At 39.5% G+C, this 17,997-nt stretch overlaps 1 long non-coding RNA gene across 1 annotated transcript; it reads left to right on the forward strand.

Moving 5' to 3' along the window:
- Positions 1-1,980: 1,980 nt before the first annotated feature.
- On the forward strand, positions 1,981-9,271 carry LOC108446821. The gene is made up of 3 exons (XR_001862129.1): positions 1,981-2,088; positions 7,733-7,902; positions 9,024-9,271. It is a non-coding gene; the product is annotated as an uncharacterized LOC108446821 (long non-coding RNA).
- The last annotated feature ends 8,726 nt before the right edge of the window (positions 9,272-17,997 follow it).

Genomic DNA, 17,997 nt, shown 5'->3' on the forward strand with positions numbered 1-17,997 from the left:
AAACATGTAAACAAGTGGCAGTACTTTGAACTTACAGTGCGAGACCTTAGGTCAGAATGAGACCCATGGGTCTCAGAAAAGTAGAAAAGGGAAAACTATGTAGAGACCAGTATGTGAAGGCAAAATGGAGAGATAATGAGAGGATATACTGCACCAGGATATTGTATCAGCAACTTTGGAAATATGAAAATGGAAATGTTTAAATTAAATTACATTTTAGTGCTCTTTCTGGTCTGCTGAGTATCATGAATATTATAATCAAGAGATTGATAATTTTGATATCCTAGGAGAACAGAAGTACACGGTCCCCAAAAAGTGTTAGATTGTATCAGTGTGGAAATCCCACTGACAGGAAATTTCAAAGATCTCCAGACAAATCCTTAACTGCTTCTGTGACAGTGCACATTTCGGCAAGATTAAATTTTGTTATTTAATTTTTTTAAAAATATCTCTGCTAATAATTTACAAAGATTTGTATCTGCCTGTTAGGTAGGAAGAGATCAAAACTTTGCACAGTGACAGTCCCATGGGAAAAAGGGTGGCAGCTCCAGCACTCCACAGTGCCTCATCAAGCTAATTCACAGTGTCACAGGCAGCAGGAACCCACAGGTGCTAAATTCAACCTCCACTATGAGCCTGTCCTCAACAGATTTTCTTGAAGAGTCTTCCTTTTTGCAAGGGAGTTAGCAAACATGGTATTCGGAATCACTGCTGTTTGACCAAACCAATGAATGAACCAGCCCTCTCACTGACCAAAATGACTGAAAGCAAAGATATCCATTGGGCTCCCTGTCGGTCTAATGCTAGAGAACTTACTAGCTTGCCAGAGGTGTATTTCTCATCGTTGCTGTGAAAGGTAGCAGGTGTGACAAGATTTTCAGAACTTTATCTGTAAGTGCCAATGATTATGCTGCTACTGAGAAAGGATACAGTGACGGGAGGAAAAAATCCAAGTCCTCAAAATAGACTTCTTTTTCCAAGCCACAAATGGCAGCTCAGCTTTCCTTTTAATGAGCATTCTGAGTTGGATTGCTAATGCTGCTGTTGCAAATTTCTGCCAAATTTCTCCTGCAATTTGATTCAATTTTTAGTCTATCAAAATCATATTCACCTCAGTTGGAGTTTTATTGGCATTGTAAATGAATGAAAAACCTGAGCAAGGACTTTGGAATGTGACTGAGATATTATATGTCTTTGCATGTGTGTTTATTCATTTTTAAACATTATTATTTACACCCTCTGGAAGCAAGAGAAAAGTAAAAAAAAAATGGAGGGGATGTACTATAGGTTAGTTTAACAAAACAACAATGATTTGCATTGCTGCTGACAGCTATCTGACTCTCCAGCACTGAGAAGTGCCAGATGGTGAATTTGGAAGAGTTAGCAGCAAAAATGTGACCATCCCAGGTTCACGGAGTCTCTGAAAGGAGGCTTTGGAAACTGGAACTCCACATAAGGATACAAACCAGAAGCAGATCTCACTTTTATTGAAGAGGTGGCTGCAGGTAGCATGCAGTGCATTAAAAGTTCTTTAAGGTCTCTGTTCTATTGTTTGTCTCCAATAAGCTGCTGAAAATAAGAAGGAAAAATCTCTTCTGAATGTGTGTATATATATATACATGTATATAGGGAATTATATATACATATACGTATAGGAGAAGAAGAGACTGACAACAAAGTCAACTAAAAAAATAGGTACATGTATCATCACAAGCAGGACCCTAGATCAGAGTTCCAATTCAGTGTTTTTGGGAAAGATTCAGTGAGTATGTTGATAATATATGCTGCCAAAACAAGCATTTTCTTGCTACCTGGTGGGATTTCACATCTACACATTTTAACTGGAAGGAGTGGTCATATATCCGGCCAGCCGGAGTGGGGTTAGAGTGACCAGCTGGGACTGCTATGTCAGGGAGGCAACATTTGAGTCTGGCCTGAGAGTCAGATGCTTGTTTCTTTCTCTTTTCTTAACAGAGTTGACCCTGATAGAAGATAGGAGCCAAGTGTGCCATCCCTGTCTCAAAACTTTGCATCTCTAGGTAGTTATCCAGGAGCCCTCTAACACCAGGAGGCAGACATATGATCTGGGTGAGTTACTCCATCTGGTGCATATCTAAGACACCCTGGGTAAATCCCACCTTTTAGGGTACATATTTTTCTTGACTACACTGAAAGCCTTTAGGCGAGATCTGAGTGCCTAAATAGACACATCATCATTGGCACCTGTGGGTGACCCACCTGGCCTCTTACCGACTCCCCAGAGGGGCACAAGTGTCTTGTAGATCATCTTCTTGGGCTCTAACTTTCAAAGGAAGATTTTCATTACATTTTACGGCCCTGTCGAAATGCCCTGAATGTCTCTGGACACATCTACAGTGTTGCCAAGCACCTGAATTGCTCTCCTCATGGGAGAGCAGTAACCAGGTAAACACAAATCCATTTTATGTTGTCAGAAAAAATTTGCATTAAAAGAAATGACAGTAAGGCATTATGTATCACAGCAAAGGGCCATCGAACACATTATGCTTTCTCCACCTGTGGTAGTTGAATGGATGCCTAAAGAAGACAAAGAAAGACAGGCATATTTGAAATTTCCCATTAGTAAGGTCCCACTCTTCAACTATTTTCAGTTTGGGAGTTCTTGATTAGGATATGGTGCTTGTGTATGTAATAATCTTCATTGGTTTTTCTTCCAAAAATGTGTTCTGTCTGGCCTTGAACTCAAACTGACTTTCATCAAAAACAGAAGCAAAAAAAGAGAAACATCCTGCCTTCCCCCACCACCTAGAAGTACAGAAATGTATCCAAAAATAGAGAAAGTCCTCAAAGGCCATGCAATCACTGCTGGCTTAGTAAAAGATAAACAGAGTGACAGAGCAGAAACAATTTCCAAATATATTCCTCTAAAAGTGGTGTTGGGACAGGTTACAGGTACGACACATAAACATCCACCGAGTTCCATGAAGGCAGATGCAGGATGCCCAAGACTATGCTAGTCTGGAAAATACTGGCCTTTTTCAAGTCCTGAGGAACTATAAGGAATAATGTCAAGATTTTTTTATCTATGCTAAGCAATGAAAAGAAGTTATTGCAGTATAGATGGAAAATGAGTTTCCTTTAACATCCAGTATGCAATCCTTGCTAATCCTTCAGTAAAAAAACCTCACATTCAAAGTAATTTTTCATTATCAATCTCTGTAGTAGGACATTCTGTTTCCTTCCTTTCTCCCATTGATCCCAAATTTAAAATGCATGTTTCCAAACCTCATCCATTACTATAAATTTTACAATTGTATTTATACCCCCTTATTGCTCCATAGGTTCATCTATTAAATTAATTTATATTTGAAAATACCAGGGGAAAATATCTTGTAGAATATATTTATTTGTAAAAGCAGAAGATAGGAAACTGATATAGGAAACAACGTTGATATGGAAATCCCATGTGGCAAGTCCATTTGAATGAAGGGTGAGAGAACATCTCAGTAGCATAAGGCATAACATAGGAATGGTGATTCTTCCAAAAACACATGTAATAAACTCAGGAAATACATAGTGAATGTGGGAACAGGCTATAGGAAATTGCAGAAGTAGAGAAATCAAACAACCTGACAAAAATCTGAGGTGACAATGATTTTTTTCCTCCTTTTGATGTCACCAAAGGGCAGAATTCAAATTTTCATGGATGTAAATAATTACAAAAGAAGATGGTAAATTAATTACTTGGACAGAAAAAGCAACATTGGAGTCCTGCTAAGGAACTGATATTTAGCTATTGCTTTGTGATGTAGTTGAAGATACAAGAGACTCAGAGTAAATTACAGCACCTGTCTGGGGCCTGCTGTGTTCATAATATCAGAAACTGTTTTTCAAATGCTCTCTGAACAGTCTTTGGGGTCACTAACAGTTGTGCAAAGCTGGAATAACTCCTCTGGCACCTCTAGATGTACCCTTTCAACTCCAGGGTTGTAACAAAGATGAGACATATGCCTGGGGACCTTCCACAGGACCAGGTTTTGGGACTCTGGTGCTGCGGCCATCAGAGAATACTGAACAGAATAACAGTAGGAACTGGAGAGACTTTGGTAGATGTTTTCATAAGTTTACTGAGTTCAGAAGTGGTCTCTGAGGAAAAAGGATGACTAATGTGTAATGGCATAACTTTAAAAGTGAACCTATAGAGACATAGTAGGAAACTACACACTAGTCAGTTTGACAGGAGTTGTGAGCAAAAGCCTTTGAAACTCTTTTAAGAGTCAAAAGGGAGAACATTTGGAAAACAGCAGATTAACAGAAAATAGCCAGCATGTCTTCAGGAAGGGGAGGTCACCATGGCTCACTAGCAGAGGGGAATTCTTTGCGGATGTTACTGCTGGGCTAGGGAAGGGGCTATGGTGCACCATCGCTGTGGCTGGGTGTTTCTCAAAGCAGTCTGACAAGCTCCACAGTGGGAGTAAATGGACACTGTACAGTGTCTGTGGAACTGGAGGAGACTGCACAGTCAGACTGAGTAGGGGCTGAAACAGAGACTAAAAATGATGACCTAAAATGGAAAATTTTAGATGTGAAAAGTAAAAGAGGGCTACAGAGTTCTGCAGGAACTTGAAGTGGCTTGAATAAAGGAAAAAAAAAGAAAAGAAAAGAGAGAAACTAAACCAAAACAAACAGAAAAGCACAAAAAAATGAGGAAGGCTTGTTACTGATTCAGCAGGCAGTGATCAAGATCACCAGTCCTTGGAAAATAATAATCGCCTCAATGTATTGTTTAGCTAGGTAAGAATTGCTATGGTCTTTTCATACAAGAGGGAAAACAGAAGCACCACAATATTAATGGTTTGCCCAAGTTCACACCTCCTACTTCAGCTGTCTGGCTCATCAGAAGCACTTGAAGGAGAAAGGGAAAACCTGGGACTAGGATCCTCACACATAAGTAAAAGGGAAAATATTTTTTCAATATCTTGTTTTAAAATGAACATGCTGTAAATCTGGGGGAAAAATCTTGTGATACAAGGGAAAGATATTGCTTGATTTTCCCTGGGAATCTGTACATTGAATTCCACCCTCTGCCCTCTCTGGTGAGGTCCCCAATGCTGAGAGCTCTCAAGCACCCAAGTTTGACTCAGGGTGATTTCTTCCAGAGTTACCCTCACAGCAAGATGATTTTCAAAAATCACCGCCCTATATCTCCTGCTGGAAATATACCATACCACCTGTGGTTTCAAAGATGCCGATGAAAATAGCACCATAATGCAATTGCACTTCACCTAATTGCCAGCCAGGAAACAACACAAAGCTACTCACACCAGACAAAGATATCCTGGGGGAAGGTCCACAAACATGTATTGCCGTTACCACCATATTGCTGACAGCACTTGAAATAAACTTGCTTTTCATTTTATTAGTAGCCTTCTGCTGTCCCTCGATGCCATAATTCCCAACTGCTGCCACATGGACCCCAGCTCTGGGAGCCATGCCAGCGTGTAGGTGCAGCGGGGACGCTTCAACCCTGTCAGTAGGTATTGGGGTTTGTGGTTTGGTTTGGTTGGTTGGTTGGGGTTTTTTCAGAAAAATCTAGGTACTTAAAGCTCAGGTCTGCTGCCTGGGAAAGATTGTGATCCTGGAGCACAGTCCAACTGCCACGAGACCAAGCAGCTCTGTCCCAGGCACAGAAATGCTGGGGCTGCTCAGCCTCCTGTGCTATGTTAAACCTCCCCTTGAAGTAATGAATCACAGGGCCACAGATTTCACTGTGCAACCTTTTCCAGGCTTCTCCTGCTGTTGACGGGAACTACAAAGGCCAGGACTTTCCCCTGCCTGCTTGTGGGTTTCAAGGCCTCTCTTTCCTTTCCTTTTCTGGGGCTTCTTTGCCCTGCCTCACATGTTGCAATTAGCTTTCCTGGAGGAGTTTTACAAGATGAAGATAAGAAACAGCTTATCCTAGACAGTTGTTTGTCTTCACATTTTCCCTTGGAAAAGAAGAAAAAAACTTTTAAGAACTGAGTTTCTATCTGAATCGTTATTTGAGGGGCTAGAGAACAGAAACGCTCTGGGCGGTCAAGCAAGGAACTTTAAAAGGAATCCAGCCTAAATGCAATAAAACAAATATTTCAACGGATTCTTGAGGAATTTCAGGACAATCCACTCCTCCCTTTTTATTAGCTTCACCAGTGCTTGATAAGGTGGTTACATTTTCCAAGTGACTGACAAAAGCCACTTCTTACCCACCATTTAAAAAGCAACTGTGTAGCCACATGATTGTGTTACCCCACCAGGAGAGAAGTTTTTTGAGCCATGCATTGAGTTGACATTTCCTTTTCCCAATCTCACTATTTTTGGGAAAAGAAATATTTGCTTTCCTTTAACAACTAGCTTTTGGAGTCAGCTGAGTGTAGCTGGGAGACAGCACGAAAAATATTGCTAAGGCACAGGGTAATTTTTTTAACGAAAGATTGTGACCTGAGTCTCTCCAGATAGTCTGGCACTTACTACCTCTGTATCCTATGAGTTTGATTTCATAGTCTACAGCTTGGGCCACAAATTGATAAAACTGAACTTGGCTTCCCTCATACATTCGTTGCAGTCCTGGTTCTAGCGTTGTGATGGAGGCCAAGTTTGTACTTCTGAAGAAAGTGGTTTTCTTGCTTAGGAAAAACTGTGGAACTCCCTCCTGCCACATGCTGTAGAAGTCAAAATACCAAAAAGCTTTAAAATATAAATAAAGAAATTAATGGAAGTCCACGAGGGGTGATTAAAGAGGAAGATACAGACATAACCTCTAATTAAAAGGTGCCTAGGCTGCAGACTGCCAGAAAGGAGGTAAAAATATTGAGCAAGTATCACTGTAAGATAACCCGGTTTTCATGCTAAGATATTCTTTTGGGTAAAGCAATGATGCAGTGTCCACTAAAGAGATAAGTAGCCTAGCAGATGTTGAACTCAGAGTTGAGCCCCATGAGGAGGAAGACATTTTTCACAACACTGAGCTACAGCACATATATTTTATTCTGCACATGTTCTTGTTGCCATCTCTTTTTTTCCTGAGTTTTGTTTTGATATATGTGCAACTTGTGTTCAGCTTATAGAACAGGAGAAAAAGTAAGCATGGGTACACGCAGGAGGACTATGGCATCTGCCAAGGCGGTGTCTGGGTGCAAGGCTGTGTATTCAGAGGAGATTTCTATATAGGGAAGAATGGGAGGTCTAGGAAGTGATTTTAAGATGGGTTGGGGATTGAATGGCAGAGAATTTTGAGGTTTGAGATGGGGTTGGTGAAAAGAAATGAGGAAATTTGGTTACCGGGTGGGAGGATAGCAAAGAAATGAAAACCCTTTTACCTCTGTCCACATGGGCATTTCTAATCACAGTCACCTTCCTGAAGGGAAGAAAACAAACTTACTCTATTCCAATATTCTCTTTCTCAAAGACATGCACAGATCAAAAAATGCACTTGTCCCTGACTGTCCAGTTCCTATTCCTCCTTCCCATTTTTGCTATTTGGACCACAGTATAGGTTCTTTATTCTACTGGTAGAGTTTAGGATAAAGAGAATGTCTTTACTTTGAGTGGTGATCTTGACACACTTCAAAGTCTGATTGTTGAGCAGCTTCCCACATGGGAGTGAAACAACAGACTCCATGGGTCACTCATTCCTCATCCCAACCCATCCTGTCTCCTGCCTTATTGAGGGGAATATATATTTGAATCTCTGTCTCTGCTCATTCTTACCTAACAGGTCTTCAGTCCAAGAGAAGAGGCATTTCTCTTTAGGTCCTGAGGTTACAGACTAAATATCTGAGAATGACCCAGTCAGAGGCTGTGTTATGGACACCTCATCCCGGAAGATGATCAGTAAGTCTCAACTTTGTTCTGTCTCCTGGGAGAGAGACTTGCAGCAGTTTTGGGGTGAGTAGGAGAACAGTTTTTTAAACACATCACAGGAGAAGATAATTGCCTAACACATGGCTGACCAGAATAATTGTGTGAGTTCAAAGGACTGGAGGAAGAGGATAGACATACTGACTGCCGGAATATACAGGCAAACACACTTTTAGTATAAATAATATTAACCAGAGTAAGTTCTCTGCATTATTATGGATTTTGTAAAAGTTTTGTGTGATTTTTATAAAGGAAAAAACAAGCAATTTTAGGAAAGTTTTATGAAGTACTATATGCTTACTGGGATTGCTTTTTTGCATGTCTTTTCTTGGAGGGAAAGGAAACTAACTATAATATTTTTCTAGCTCAGGAAAAATTATGAAGTATATCATCTGAGATATTTATAATGAATTTAAGGTTACCATCAAATTTTCATTATATACAATCTCTCTACATATATATTTTTATATATACTTACATATTTTTTTGCCTGTCCTTGTAGTATATGCATGTCTATCAAGCCTGCAGCAAAATAGAATTCAAATGCCTTCAAACACTAGAAAAAAAACCAAAACCGTTCCAAATTGCACCTCAGCCAAAAACTCTACATCCAAACAGTCCCTGAAATGTTAAGAACTTTAAAGTTTAGGACCATTACCACTGCTAATAAATCTATCATTCATTATTAGTTACCACGTGGGTGCTTTAATTTCTGTCCAAGTCGCCTACAGACAGAGCAGACAACTAATGTGGGGAGTTCTGTATCAGATTCTCTTGCGCTTGTTGCTATGCACCTTTCCTGTGTGCTGGTGACATAATGCCATTTAATTAACCCTGACAGCTCTTTTGCTTTCTTTTTTCCTTTTTAAGAAAATGGATGTGAAGGACATTCTTTTATGAAATGGTTGTATGGTTTCAAACACATAATATTTTCTCCAGAATAAAAGCAATAGTTTTTCATGGGCTGGGTTTTTTGGGTTCAGGCTTTGACTCAGTCAAAAATTTTTCTTCAGCATTATTAAAAGAGGTGGTAATTGACCTCTGAATAACTGAGGAGGACTAGGAATGGAACAGAGGGAAACAGTATGGAAGTGAATATTCAAAATACAGAATGCAGTCTAGTCTCTGTCCTTTCCTCTCCTTGGCAGGCCACTCAAAAAAGGAGCCAGAAAACAGATAAAGGAAGATGAGGAAGAAATATGAAGTGGCTTCCAGACAGACTAGGATTCTTCTTCTCTGAGAGGAGATGACTGTAAGAGGGCGCAATGGAAACAAATAAAATTATGGATAGTCTGTTCATTAGCCACATTTCTCTGGTTATTGCAATGAAAGGTAATAGCCAGCCACTGAAACTGGCCAATGAAGCCACTTGATGGGAAACCAGGTTGAAAGTAAAGCAGAAATAGTACTTTCTAGTTTGCCCTGGCTTACATCAAGCCCCTTTTGCGGGGACATCCTCTGTGACCCCATTTCCCTCTCTCCCTTCACGAATTTTGTTGTTTATATTCTACATTGTTTTCCACATGTCAAGTTCTCTTGTGACTTTTCCCCTCCACCATAGACTGTGGTCCTCTTCTGCTGCCTGTATGTGTCCTTTCTAACTGAACTGTCTCCCATGCTATTGCCTCGCTTCATATCCTACCTCATACTACATTCCCACCAAACCATCTTTCAGCCATACTCTACTCAAAAATGCTGTGGAAATTTTTGGCAGACCAACCTTAGGTCTTCCACATTTTGCTCTGGGTATTTCCTAGAGGATTTCAGAGTAATAAAGGAAGTTTGCTACACTTTTGGGCTTGAGCCAGTGTGACTCTCCTGGGCCATTCTTACACTTTTCTGATAGTCCTTCCAATCCTTTCAGGTTTAGACTTCCACAAATCCTACTGTTTGCCCACAACAACCTTGATTTTTCTGCCTCTATAGCTGGAGACAAAAGCTTCCAAATAGAGATCTGCCAAATGCATACATGGGTCACTTGGGCAGTTTTGCAGATGGGCTCACTGGCACTGGCACTGTAGAAGCATTAGTGCAGTCAGGACATCAGGCACAACAGAGATTAAGAGGGAAAAGGTGGACAAGGAGGAGTACCCATATCAGCTTTGCATGATGACCACTAAGATAGAGACACTGGAACAGTACTCATCCATTTTCCACTAAAGCTTTACTCTAGCTTTCACATAGGTGGTAAGACAAGACAAAATTAATGAAAATAAAAAGAAGGCTCTGTGGGTCTTTTGAATGTTTTCTTGTGGTATGGATTCTTCAATTCTCTTATGTCCTGCACAGCATTTTTAAAGACCATCCCAACCCATCTGGCTGGTGCAACTTGGAAATACAGTTGCCAAAAGGAACAAATATGGGGATGATAAATATTCATGGTGCATGAACTAAGAAAAGAAATTATTCCTTCAGAGAGAGAAAAAGAGATAATAATACCTAAAGTATGGGAGATATTAATGACTACTTTAGTGCTGGCAAGAACACATCAAGAATTGGTGCACATATGCAATTCATAACTTTTTAGACATCATGTTTGCTGCACAAATAGATTTACAGCATGTTTTTAACCAGCTCAACAGACAGACAGATGAAGAAAATGGTACAGTGTGGCAGAAAGCAAATATTTTCAATTCCGCCACTATAAAGATATAATATCCTTAAAACAAGGCATTTCCCACTCCTTTATCCCCAACTACTCTGCCATAACAAGTCTCTTGTATTAGTTCAAATTATACATATGCCAGATTTAAACTCCAGAGTCAAATACCTAATTTTCTGAGTTTGGAGGTGTGGATTACTGGGTAGTACCAGTCTTTATAGCCAATGAAATTAATCCCTGAGTTTCAAGCTCCCCAGTGACCCATGTATGCATTTGACAGTTTGATCCTTCCAAATCCATGCCTTTGTTCTAGGTACTAGTGGCCTAAGTTATGGAACAGTACACACCAAATCATCAGTGTTTAGACACTGTCATTCAATGGCACAGAGATCTGGCCTGAGAGACTGGCTGAAAACAGTTAAAGCCAAAACTATGTTTAGAGTGAAGAAATGCAGGAAATATAGTGAGTGCCCACATCAAAGTGTCTGTGACTACTCTGAATGGCATCTGCACTTTCAGGCTCCCACAGTATTATTTGCTTTAGCATTTGTGGTTGATCTTCAGTCAGACCAAGCAATATACTTCAGGGGTGCATCTGAGGAGATAATCTAAGAAAACAATGGGCTTTTTCTCTGTTTCCTGAACAGCATCATCATCAAAACTTACTGAAATCAAAAACAAAAACACAGCAAAGCACAAAAGGGTCAAGTCCCGGTCAGGCTGGAACCCGGAGAGTGGCACATACTGCTCTCCCTCCAACTAATGCCTTCCTACACCTACTTCAAATTAATCACCAAACAAATCTTTCTTGGCCTAAATGGGGTGCTGAAGAAATGCAAATTAAGATAAAATAACAGAAATGAAGGAGGAATTAATCTGTGGTCAGAAGCTGATTTTAAAATTACAGTTAAACTACAAAAAAACTACTAAATTTCACCTGATGCTTGTGAAGTGACCACAGAGGTTCACTTTGTTCTGGTCTTCTCCATGGCTGTGCTCAGTGGGATGTCTGAGTCTCTAGTAACTATGTCAGTAGGTATGTGAAGAACAGCTACATGCACCTCCTCTTAGCTGTAGGCAAAGATGGAATACACTAGCAAGGCACACAGCATTGCAATACTGAAGCACAGCCCATTTTTGCATGTCTGTCATTGGGTCTTACAAGTTCCACCCATATTCTTTCCAACTAAGGCTTGATGAACCTTATTTTAAAGAAAAGCTTAGAATCACTTGTCATCCTCAGCCTGTTTCATTACTATATCTGCCCTGGGATAGGAAATGGAAATTACTATCTTAATTATTCTTTTTAGATCAGTGCTGAGGCTGGAGGAGCTCTGCAGTAGGAGCATTCATTTCATTGTATGCAAGTACAGCCCCCGGCACACCGAATCCCAAATGAAAGGCACCACCACCAACAAAACCCACATTGCCAAAAATGAATCCATGAAGAATGAGACCTGAAAGTAATTTTACATATTGTTTTCACGATGTTTTGTAATGTTCTGTCTATATGATGTGGTTTTGATCTGTTTTGTTCTTTAATACAAAATAAGTTCTTAAGATAGGATAACCTTTTGTAGAGCCGTTTTCAATATTAACTGTAGGAACTATTGCTGGAGTAGGTAAAACACTAAAATTGGAAAGAACTTCTGAAGTTGGATTTTCCGGCTTCTACACATCATCTTGTCATTTTTACCCATGCAGAGTGAGTGTGGACAGCTACCAGGACAGAACAACAACAAAAGGCTGTAGCAGGACTTCCTGGGGGCTGTAGCAGAAGTTTAGTCTCTGATCTTTTCTGTATTACATGTTCTGAGTCAGAGACTCCTCTGCATCTCAAAAAAAAAAAAAAGAGAAAAGAAAAAGAAAAAGTGTCGGAGACAAAGTGCCCTACTCTGTCATCATTTTCCATCCTATTCCAGGGTAGAGAAGAACCAAAACCCATGTGCAAATACCATCTTCAACTTTGAAATGCAGAAAAACTTCCAGAGGATAATAATTCACTAAGAACTGACTTACTCATTTTATGTTTCTTGGGTTATATTCTCAACTGAAATAAGTGACTGAATCTCAGGCACAAATTCATGTGTGTCCTTTCCTTTCAGATAATGGGAGTGCCTCACACAACAACCAGATTTTGTATTCCCTCCCCACATAAGAGCTGCTCCTTCCTCCATATGCTATTAATCCTTCCCTTCCCTGAGTTTTTCCTTTCACTGGGTTCTGATTGGTCTGAATTCACTACATACGGGCACAGCAAAGTGCTAAGTGAACACATACCACATACCTAATTGCCTAATGGCCTACTAATGTTTTCCATGTTATTTTTCCCTGTTCCTAATGCAAAATTATTCCATTACTTGTTTGGTTTTTGTTTGTTCATGGTTTTTTACCTACCATTTAATATTTAGCAGGTATCATTACTGATGTGCTGACATTAAAGCTATTGATTTTTTTCCAAAACAAAGTAACTACATCCAGCATAAATATACATAAAACTTTTGTAAATAAAGACAGTAAAATTATTAACTACTGAAAAATTCCCCAAACAAATTATAACTCATTTTTCAATGCAGATATAAGGACTAATGACAACCCAAGGATAATCAATGAATTCACCACCACATCTTAGATAGTGTTTTTGGCACTTAACTCATGGCATGGTGGATCTGTTGACTGACGGAGATTCATAAAAAGCTTCTGCCCAAAAGGAATTTCATCACTACACTTGACTCTGAAATATCTATATATATTTGTACAATCAAAATTCTTCCCTTACTGATGTGTCTCAACAGCACATAATATTGAGATAAAAATAGGCTGAATGAAAATTCATTTTTAATGTGATGTAAGCCTTTTCTGAAGATGTTTCATGGTATGCAGCCAGTTTTTCCTCATTCAATAGTCAGCAGTAGTTCCTACAAAACTTTCCTTCCAAAAAAACATCATTTTGCAGTTCAACATATTGCTTTGAGTTTCAGGACCATCTTATTGTATGGTTGTGTAAATTTTGTTATATCGGAGGAATTTGGAAATTACAGGATGACAGCAGGAGAACAACAATGTCTAATCTCCACAAGTTGTTTTAGTAACTTTGCATGAAATGAACATGGCAGAACCTAAACAATAGTTAATGGTAGAGTGGTCTCTTCATAGGATGAATGTCTTACTAACACTGAATAAATGCTGACATGAAAGAGTATCTCTCCTTTTTATTTTTTTATTTCCATGTGAAAATATGGTAGATTTTTGTCTTCTCCACAAACTTTTAAAATCACTTGAAAACTATCAAATTTCTTATTTTAGCTTCTTTGGAAGCCTGCAAGCCCTTTGGCACAAGTCAAGCATTGGCCAAGGGAAGGAAGTTGCAGTAAGCAGTGTGCAGTTAGCTTTGTATTTCACCATGCATTTATCTGTGCACAGTCAGAATATTCACTTCTGAACATTGCATTCTAAGAGATCTCTTATTCCAGGAAATCTGGCTGGCAGCAGAAAGCAAAATAAAAAGATCCTTATTGGAGAAAACCATGAGAAAGAATGGAAGATGGACTGGATCTGACCAGCACTCCCTTGAGCTTCAACCAGACTGCAATTATCTACCAAAGAGCTCACTGATGGTGCAATAGCAGAGCCCATCTCAGCTCTGTGCAGCAACCCCATTATTCACAGTCATCCCAAACAACTCACCTCCCAGAGAGGAGCCAGTTGGGGTACGTGGTCACGCATCTCTTGCACATTCCTTCAAGCAAAAAATATCCAAAATTTTTATACAGTTCTGAAAAGTAAGCATTTTATAAGATATGATTTTATATGCACACATATGTTTAGGTGTTAAATAATGGGTTTTCCTTAAGTTACGGATTTTAGTTCCCCTCCCCTTTCTTCATCTCCTTTATTCATTCTAGGTGTTCTCATTGCACAGACAACATTTCTTATCTCTATGCTTTCAAAATTATTTCCAACTGGAAACGAGTAAGCTATTCCTGTGTAACCCATCTCATGGATTTATAAGGTATTACTATTACTTAATCAAAACACGTCAAAAAACGCTTTTTCTTTCATTTTTTTATTGTAAACAACACAAATTTCAACATTTTGCAGAGAGAATTTGTTTTGTTTCAAGTCCTGAATTTTAAAACAAACTAACCCACCCAAAGCAAACAAAAACTGACCTGCATATTAGGGCAAATGAAATAAAAGAAAATAACCTGCACTCTCACAGGGTCCATTATTATTTTAGCAAATCATAACCCAGCTCAAAAAATTCAGGAACTTTGGATTTTCAAAATGCTTGAAAAGCTAATGTAGATAAAGCTTACCAATGGAAAGTGGTTTTTTTTAGTAAAGCTAAAACTCTTGTGTTTTCTATTAATTTGAGGATTATAAAAGATGACAGAATCCATAAATCAAACAAAAATATTAGTCACAAACAGTCCAACATGTTTTCTCATACTCATACAATAAATCCCCTATGCAGTCAGATCATTCCCATGATCCATTTTTATGCACTTTTATTAGACTGGCATTCAGAGACTTCTGATTAGTTTGTTCTTATAGTAACAACAGTTAAAAAGCAGAGATGTAATAGTGAACAGACAAATTTTATGGGATATACATAAGGCCAAAGACCACAAAGAGATCAGCAATGCCAGAAGAAACCATCTGGTGGTGAGGTTTTTGTTAACCTGCTAAATGTGCTATTTATTTTTATTACAATAGTGTATCAATAGAGACTACAGATTATTCCCTGCTTATATCTTCATATCACTGACATTCTTGACAGTGGGTAAGTAAATGCCATTTCTATCAAGGAAAGACAGCAATCTAAGTAACAGGTACATAAAGGACAAAACAAACCAGGTAATTCCAAGATGGAGATGGGCATCTTTTAAAATAACTGATTAATACACTAATTTCTTTTGATTACTGCTGTTACTGATGACTTAGTGCACAAAGCAATAATCAGGATCTACAGACCATTTGCTGGGTGCTCTGGGAACCCACACAGAGTCATCAAGAGAAAACTAATGGAGACATAAGTGTGAGCTGGAAATAAATGGGGTGTTGAGGCCAGATTAATTATTAGTAATACTGGGAGGCCAACATGAGGAGACATGATGTGAGATGGGACCTCAGATATCCAGCAGTGTTTCCTTCTCCCCTAGAGGAATAGTGACTCCCAACAAGGAAAAATAAGTCAAGGAAGAAAGAGGAGAAACTACAGGGGAGACTCATCCCTAACTTGTGCCTAAAGAGTGTCTCATCCTCTCCTCCTGCTTCTCACCAGGTAACATTCCCAACCTCTCTTGGTCCTTCACTGTGTAAGTTGCAACAGACAGGTAAGCTTGACCCACACACATACCATTATCAACAAAGACCAACACCAAGTTTGAGCATGATTTTGATAAGCAAGCTGTTCTCTCTCTTTTCATGGCCAGAGAAGAAAGACTTGTGCCAAGATGGAAGTGATTTTATTAAGTATTAGGATGAGCCCCTATAAGTACTGTTCACAGGTCTGCTTAGTTGCTGTATAACCCTGCTGCCTGTACTCTACAGGTCCCTAAGTCCTGAGTTTTAATTTCAGCCTTGTTACTTAAAATTGTGGTTTTGCACTGCCTCTTGGGTACCTGTCCCACTCAGGAACAACAGGTGGGTACATAACTAATGTCTGAGACTGTCTGAGTTCCAGGATGTGCATTTCCATGTGCATCTGACTTGCAGGGTTCACCTGAGCAGCAGTGGAGACTTCAGTGACAAAGAAGAGCTCTGGGCTTCCTACTTGTCCCAGGTGTATCAGCAGTCATGTGGATGACACAACCTGTGGAAAGTGCATGGTGATCAAGCTTGTCCTCCCACCCTCTTTCTCTTTTTCCCCATTTTCTGTTAGTTCCCAGGGTCCCACATTAAATTGTCTCCCCTGCCCAATGAGGTGCAACATCACGACTCTCTCCTCTCCTCCTCCTCCAGATGCTATTGTCTTACAGTCCTTCTACAACGTGCAGACACAGTCCAAGGGCCGCACTCCAGAACTGAATTCTCCCGGTTCTCAGCCCGGGGCCACAGCACCAGAGTGCATTGCAGAGAACCCAAGTGCTTGCTTGTCTCACCTGGGGGCCAAGGAGTCTTAATCAATTTTCTGCAAAGGCATACAGCTGTACTGGAAGGAGTGCAGAGTAAGGAGTACATCACCCAAAACAGTCTCTAATTTATGGTCAAAGTACAAAATGGACAAATGACAGAGCGCTCCTAAATGGGCTTATCTTTCCCCATTTTTTCCCCTTTATGTATTATTCCCATCCTTCTTGTGCAGAACTGTAGATCTCCCAGGTGAGTGCTGAAGCACTGGGAGCTCTTTTGGAGGTGTCACTTAACAGCATGAGCTCACCTTCAGCATGATGCAAGGAGTATCCTTAGCCTGGGCTTGGAGAAACTGCTTTGTACACTTGGCATAACTTATGCGTAAGCTTATGGTTGGAGCTTGGAGTCTTCTGGTTTTGAAAAATACTAACCAGTTCTGCATGTACATCCTACATTTCTACATTTAGTAGAAATTTCCTGCAGAGATTTAACAAACATTGCCATGACATACTGTAGGAACATGCCTTTCTTTAAGCCCTGACTTACTTCTAATATTATCCACAATGGGTGAGTCATCATTACTGTAAACTCAGAGGGAACTGAATTTGAGGATTTGAGAACAAAGAACATAAACCTTAAGGAAACCAGGCTTCATTACTTACATTGCCTATGGAACAGCTTGTTTCTATATAAATCACTTAAGAATCATATATAGCATGGTCATTTTATTTCTGAGGAACATGATTAGGCATCAGAGAGACATGTGCACTTTGTTTATGAAGGTGTATTTGTCCATAGTGCATGTAAGGATATTTTCAATGGGTTTAGATAGGCAGCTCATGTTTTCCTTACATAGCTGAAACATTGAACTTGATTATTGTACCTCAGATTAATGAAAAACATGAAACAATGTGATTAGAAACACTGTAATGAAATTGCAGCAGAGCCAAACCGACATCATCAGAACAAAACGTTCATGTCCCAGTCCAATGTTTAGCCTGTTTAAACCTTCCTGAATGAAAGCATTGCTTGTTTGTTCACTTGACTGCTCACATGTCACTTTTACTGCCAGGATTTTTAATTTGCAAGATATTGACAAAAAAATCAACAACAACATATAAATACAGGTTAACTCCTTTTCCCCTGTGCCATACTAAACCATCTTTTCAGCACCGACCCACAACTGCCAGATGAAAGAGAAGAAAGCTTTCTGCACTATTTTTCTGTCAGAAGGGCTAGCCATTGTGTTACTTTAGCACTTTGCTGAATAAACTAAAAACAGGACTTCCAAAACATGCAACTGTAAATTACTGAGCTACAGAGATGCAATTAGAAAGGAAATTAATATGGACAGCAGGGTGCCTTAATGTAAAATGTGACAATGACTAACCAAAGGAAACCTGGATTTTGAGCACTAGATATTTAAACTGACTACCAAAGAT

This window comes from Corvus brachyrhynchos, unplaced genomic scaffold, assembly GCF_000691975.1.
Source record: "Corvus brachyrhynchos isolate BGI_N302 unplaced genomic scaffold, ASM69197v1 scaffold94, whole genome shotgun sequence".
Taxonomy (NCBI): domain Eukaryota; kingdom Metazoa; phylum Chordata; class Aves; order Passeriformes; family Corvidae; genus Corvus; species Corvus brachyrhynchos.